This window comes from Trachemys scripta, chromosome 4, assembly GCF_013100865.1.
Source record: "Trachemys scripta elegans isolate TJP31775 chromosome 4, CAS_Tse_1.0, whole genome shotgun sequence".
In the NCBI taxonomy this organism is placed as follows: domain Eukaryota; kingdom Metazoa; phylum Chordata; order Testudines; family Emydidae; genus Trachemys; species Trachemys scripta.
In genome coordinates, this window is record NC_048301.1 from 61,213,977 (window position 1) to 61,219,976 (window position 6,000).

Sequence of the window (6,000 nt, forward strand, 5' to 3'; positions counted from 1 at the left end):
AATGTTATAATTTTTTGCATAGTTTTTTTTATATATAGTGCTTACACATCTGATATTCAAAACAGAAACATACAAGTAATAATGCTGCAGTTTCAGAAATTTAAAACAACATTGCCCTCTTAACTCCATATCATGCTGTTACTTGACATACAACATTATACCAAGTACACATTTGAGATCTTATTTTTTCTACAGCTTTTTCAACAATTTTATATTTTCGACCAAGCATACCTTTTACAGATATTATAGTGTCTAGCTGACTATTCTATTTGGTCTAGTGCATCTTGATTAGTTTGTATTTTCATATCCCACTCTGTATTATTTCACTCTATTTCCCTTAAATTTGGCAATGTTAATTTAGGGTAAGTCATAAAGATTTTAGTTATCTGAAGTTGCCATTGATATTGTTCGTACTGGAAATGACTTATATCTCCATGAGTACATCACATCCCTTGGTCCATAAACCAGGTTATTTATTACTACATTACCCTTTTCCTTTTTATGCCAACATATATCTTGGTTTATTTTATATAATTCCCACCAACCATTGTTCCACTGTAAATTCATGGTGAGGTTACCTCCTTTCCATTGCAAATTCCAATTTCCTTCTGTGATTAAGGTGCCCTGTTTTTACTGGGCTCCTATTATTTGTTTCCATTTCACTTTGGGCATTTACCATAATCCATTTCCTTTTGGTACTATTTTATAATACCCTGTTTTATTTTTTTTAGGTGCTGGCATATATTACCTGGTACACTTTTTGTTGTAAGTGAGTCTATGTGAGTTTTGACTGTTTTGCATAAATGTTGTGTGCTGCCTTAGTTTTTCTGTGTGTTGCACTAGATGTGTGATGTGCTAAGACCCGGTGCAGGGAGGGGGGGGGGCAGATAAGGCTACTCCAGTTGCCTGCACTGTAAGCTATAAAAGGTTTTCTTCGTAACCTAAAGCCTAGGAGGGGGGATGTGACCAGTTGACACTTTGCCTGGGAATTGAGCCAAAGACCAGGAGGAGGGGCAATGGGCGTGTTGGAGATTGGGTCACTAGAAGCTGGGCAGTCTGTGGTTGGGAGAGAAGCAAGGGAGTCCAAGATGGACTTGGCTAAAAGTTACCGATTCCCATGCCAACAAGTCTGTTCCACGTTGTGTACCTGTTAATTAATAAACCCTCCGTTTTACAATGTTGGCTGAGAGTTACAGCTGACTACGGAGTTGAAGTACAGGCTTCCCCAGGAGCCATGCCCAGGCAAATTCACTGAGGGGATGCCAAATGCCCCGAGGTCAGACACAGGAAGGCCAAGACTACTTAGGCTTTTTTGCCCCAGCAACAGTGTGAGGGGAGGCATGCCTTACCAGGATTTTGACTGGCTTTTTAGAGAGCAGTTTTAGAGCATTAGCCTGGTGACTCTGTGACAGACTGTTGATTATCCACTTTTTTGGGACTAAGATTACAGAAATCTTAAATTTAGATTTGTTGTGTATATATACACACTATGATTACAATCTGGAATCAACCATTTTATACTTTTAGGAGCATTGTCACATTCTTATGTTGATTTGGTTACATTAACCCATGTTTATCCTCCCATATATTACATATTGTCCCCATATGAGGTATGGCATCTTAAAGCATACTTATGTTAGGGTACTTTTGTTTGGACACTTTAAATACAGATTTATTTCCATACCCCCGTAAACATGTGTTCTGTGTGCACCAATTACATCTTCATTGACATATTTCCATATTCTCAGTGATGTTATACAATTTTACAGTTGATCCTATATTTATGACTGGAATTTTAGTTTTATTTTAAACCCAAGCCCCTTGAATTATATATTCTTTGGGTCCTTTTTCCTGATGGTGTTCGTGTGTCTGAGGGGTTCCTTATGTGGTGTAGGTGGGTCCCACAATTCCCCAAGTCTGAGATTAATTGCTTGGGATACTTTGGTCTCCCATGCATATGCACCATTTGTTACACTTGAGGTCCCTAAACACCTTTTGTTAGTTGGATTATATTCCCTCTTAACTACTAAAGTATGTTTTTCTGAAGTTTCTTGCCATCCTTTTGTTAATATCTTGGATGTTAATCCCTGTACCCACACAGAAATATATGCCTTATTTGGTACATGAAATGTCCACATTCCCTGAGTGTCTTTTATGGCATCAAAGGGAATGACAGATTCTGTTACCATAGAATGCCAGATTTCCCCATCTTCCACATTCTTCCTGATCATCCCCTTTACTGGGTTTAGCAACTTGATATTCCTGTATTGAGTTGTGGAGAGCTTTTGTACTGGAAAATCAGTTCTCTGGATAGAAATTTCTTTTATTCCCTTTTACTTTGCTTTCTTTTAGCCTCTTTTTCTCTCTTTGATCCTAGCGAAATAAATGCTGCTAGAGTGAACATTATCAGGGAAACAACTCTAACATGACTTTGGTACAGGACTTTTTGCAGAGGTTGGCTTCAAGTTGTTGCCCACAGTAAGGTTTACTCTGGCTAGGACTTTGATCAAATCTGCACCGTTATCTATCCCAATACTGGAATTTAGACTTTCCAAAAGCTTTTTTAAAACTTTCCCTTCCTCAGAGAATTAAGCCTGGAGGCTGCTTTTGGATTTTGAAATTTTCCTATACTGATAGTATATGAAAAGCAGGAAGCCTACTACACAACCAGTGAGGCCACTGGGTAATTAAGGTCTCCTTAACACCTTGGAACACCCAAGAAGAATAAAGCCGATATAGAAGAACTAAAGAAATTTGCATTCATCTTTACAGTTAAGAAATTATAGTAAAGATTAGTTGACTAGAATTCTTTGAGAGGATTAACAAGGATATAGAACCCTTATTGAAGGTTTTTAGGCAAGGTGAGCTGTTATAGGATAAGAGAGAAATTGGATCAATAACTGTTTAAAAGATAAGAGACAAAAGGCAAGAATAACTGGTTAGTTTTTAGAATGGAGAGAGGTAAACAGTGGTGTTTCCAGGGGTCTGTACTGAGAAAAGGCAGTACTGTTAAATGAGTCTATATAAAAAAAAGCAAACAATGAAGTGTCAAAAATTTGAAGATGATATAAAACTTCGAGATAGCCAAGTCCAAACCAGACTTTAAAGAGTTATAAAGGGATCTTACAAAACTGGGTGACTAAGCAGATGACATTCAATGCTGACAAATGCAAAGTAATGCATGTTGGAAAAACATAATTCCAACTAGACATATAAAAGAATGGGGTCTAAATTAGCTGTTACCACCCAAAAAAAGAGAAGGAGTAGTTCTGGAATCACTGTGTATAGATCCCTAAAAACATTCAGTTAATGTGCAATAGTCATATCTGAAACAAAGCACACCAAAAAAAAGCAACAAAAAAAATTAGGGGTCTGGAACAACTTTATATAAGAAAAGGTTAACAAGACTGGGACTTTCCAACTTGGAAAAGAGATAACTAAAGGGGGAATACAATAGAGGTCTATGCAATCCTGACTGTTGTTGAGAAAGTAAATAAGTTATTTACTTCTTTTTTTATAATACAAGAACTAGGGGTTACCAATTAAAATTGCTAAGCAGCAGGTTTCAAATACAAGGAAGAGATAAATTAATAGAGGCTATTAGCCAAGATGGGCAGGGATGGTGTCCCTGGCCTCTGTTTGCTAGAAGCTGGGAATGGGCTGCAATTATTACTTGATCATTGCCTGTTCTGTTCATTTTCTCTGAAACACCTGGCATTGGCCATTGTTAAAAGACAGGATGCTGGGCTAGATGGACCTTTGGTTTGACCCCCCATGTTTTTATGCTTGTGCCCCTAAGAAGTGTGCTCATTATATTGAAATTTAAGTACCTTAATCTTCTGGTTTATTCTTCAGATGGAATCCTGTAGCACAGACAGGTCTAGTAATCACATCGCCAACAAGCCATAGCAAATTTCACAGCATACTTCTTGCTTCCATAAATTTATAGATTAACCTGAAAAAACATAAGCAAACAAAACAAAACAAAACAAAAACAAAACACACAAGGCCTCTGACCAGATCTTATAGGTTAGTACATACTGGGCATTAATTTCTGAAAATTGTTATATTTAGTCCCTTGGCAAGTATAATTAAATTTGATCAGAATGTTTTTACACATCTCCATCCAGAGTGGTTACTAGAACTGCCACAGGATTGGCCATATACTTAACTGTTAACTGGAAAGGGTTTTCTTTATACGGGGCTTATTTTACCTTTGTTTTTAAGCATCACTGTGTTTTCTATTTTTCATCTATATTTTAATTATTCCTTTGGCTCTTCCTTTTGTTTGTGTTGATTTATCTGTCCAAATGTTTTCCAGTGTTTGCATCAAATTTGCTACCCAGATCTTCTTCTGTACCTGCTCAGGCATTTATTTCTTTAGTGTTAACAGGAATTCAGGAATTCTTATAATTTAGCCTGTTATTAATTCAAAGAGGTTAAAGAAAAAATTAACCCATAAATTCAGTACAGAGAACCAGTTAGCCCTGGCACTGCTCTGGCCATTGTAGTTGGAAGGTTGGCTACAAAGGTAGATTTACAATTATAATTTTTATAATATAATCATGGGATGTCATCTGCCATCCGGTTTCTGTACAAGCCAGACTGGGGAGTTGAAAGGGCTTTGACACTTACTACGACCCCTTGTGCTTTTAGATCCCGCAACAGGTTTTTTGGGGGGGTTTTAATGTGGGGAACAGCTTCTGCTGGATCAGAATACTGAGGAGCTGGCTTTACACATTTCCCCCCCACTATCTTTCCCACTGCCTTTTCTTTTTAGCTCAAACCATGAGAAATTCCCGTATCCATTTACTGTCTGGCAGTGCCACAGCTGCCATAGCTTTACAGGCTCACTTTCTTAATCCTTCTGAAGCAACCTGATTATTTACAGCCTCTTTCTTCACAACCAGCCCTTCTGCCAAATGAATCATTTACTTTTCCAATTGTGCCAGATCTACATTTAATACAGCTTTTTCAGTTACGCTGTTACAAACCACTGTATTTATTTCAAATTTAGTTTGGTCTACTACCCACGGCAGGTGTTTTAATACTTAAAGTTGCCTTTGCTCCTGTATTAATTAATGCCAGCAACCATTATATGTTTCCTTCTGTCCCCTCTTTCATGTAAGATTTACCAGTTATGTGGGGCTTTAATTTGGCTACTAACATTTACCTTTGGGGACAGGGGTTGCTAAGGGCGAGGCATTTTTACTGAAACGTGGAGCCACCCTGACAGGGAGCTGCCAATTTCATCTGAGCCAATTCTGGGGATAACAAGCCATAAGAACTCACCGGCAGATCTTCTGTACCTGTTCCCACAGTATCAACAGCCTTAAACCCTGGTTGCAGCATTGACTGTGATCTAGTCCTTACCATCAAATCACTTAAAGCAGCTAGCAAAGTCTTCAGCGGTTGCCCATCCAAACTGGCCATATCTGCCCCTTTCCTGAAGTTCAGCCCATACCTGTGCTCGAAACGATCTCCCACTACACACCCCATGTCTTCTACCATACCATCCTCGGCCTTGTCCTATTTCATTGCAACTATCACGTCCCATATCCATGTGGTTGGAGCCATTATAGCCTGCTTGATTGCTGTAAGGAGCCTCACTAATCACTTTCCGAAAAGAACTACCTGTTCCACTTACTACCCTTTCTGACTCCCGAGCCGCTTTAATCAATTCAACCTGATCTAAATTCAACCAGGATCCTATGAACACTTTAATAGGTTTCCTTAAACCATCATAGATTAAATCTGTCAGCTGTTTCTCCTTAATTTCAGAGAGAGGGCATGCCGCCAACAACCTAGTACAATAAGCCATAACAGATTCTCCTTCCTTCTGATGTATCAACAAAGCCGTCCTTCTCAATTCAGAGGAGGTCAGAAAGTATCGGGCTACCTTCTGGATAACAACGTGTCTGTCACCTTTGTTTAACTCTGCCTCAATTTCTGCCAACAAAGCCGTTCCTTCTGTAGGGCCAGCACAAGTTATTGTCAGTT

The 6,000-nt window shown here is 38.6% G+C and overlaps 1 protein-coding gene across 1 annotated transcript in view; it reads right to left on the reverse strand.

Moving 5' to 3' along the window:
- The window catches only part of LTK (leukocyte receptor tyrosine kinase), a 169,277-nt gene extending 165,362 nt beyond the window's left edge, over window positions 1-3,915 (reverse strand). Inside the window, exon 1 of the mRNA XM_034769117.1 lies at window positions 3,831-3,915. The gene's annotated coding sequence lies outside the window, so the exon portion shown is untranslated. The remainder of the gene's footprint in view (window positions 1-3,830) is intronic.
- Window positions 3,916-6,000: the final 2,085 nt, after the last annotated feature.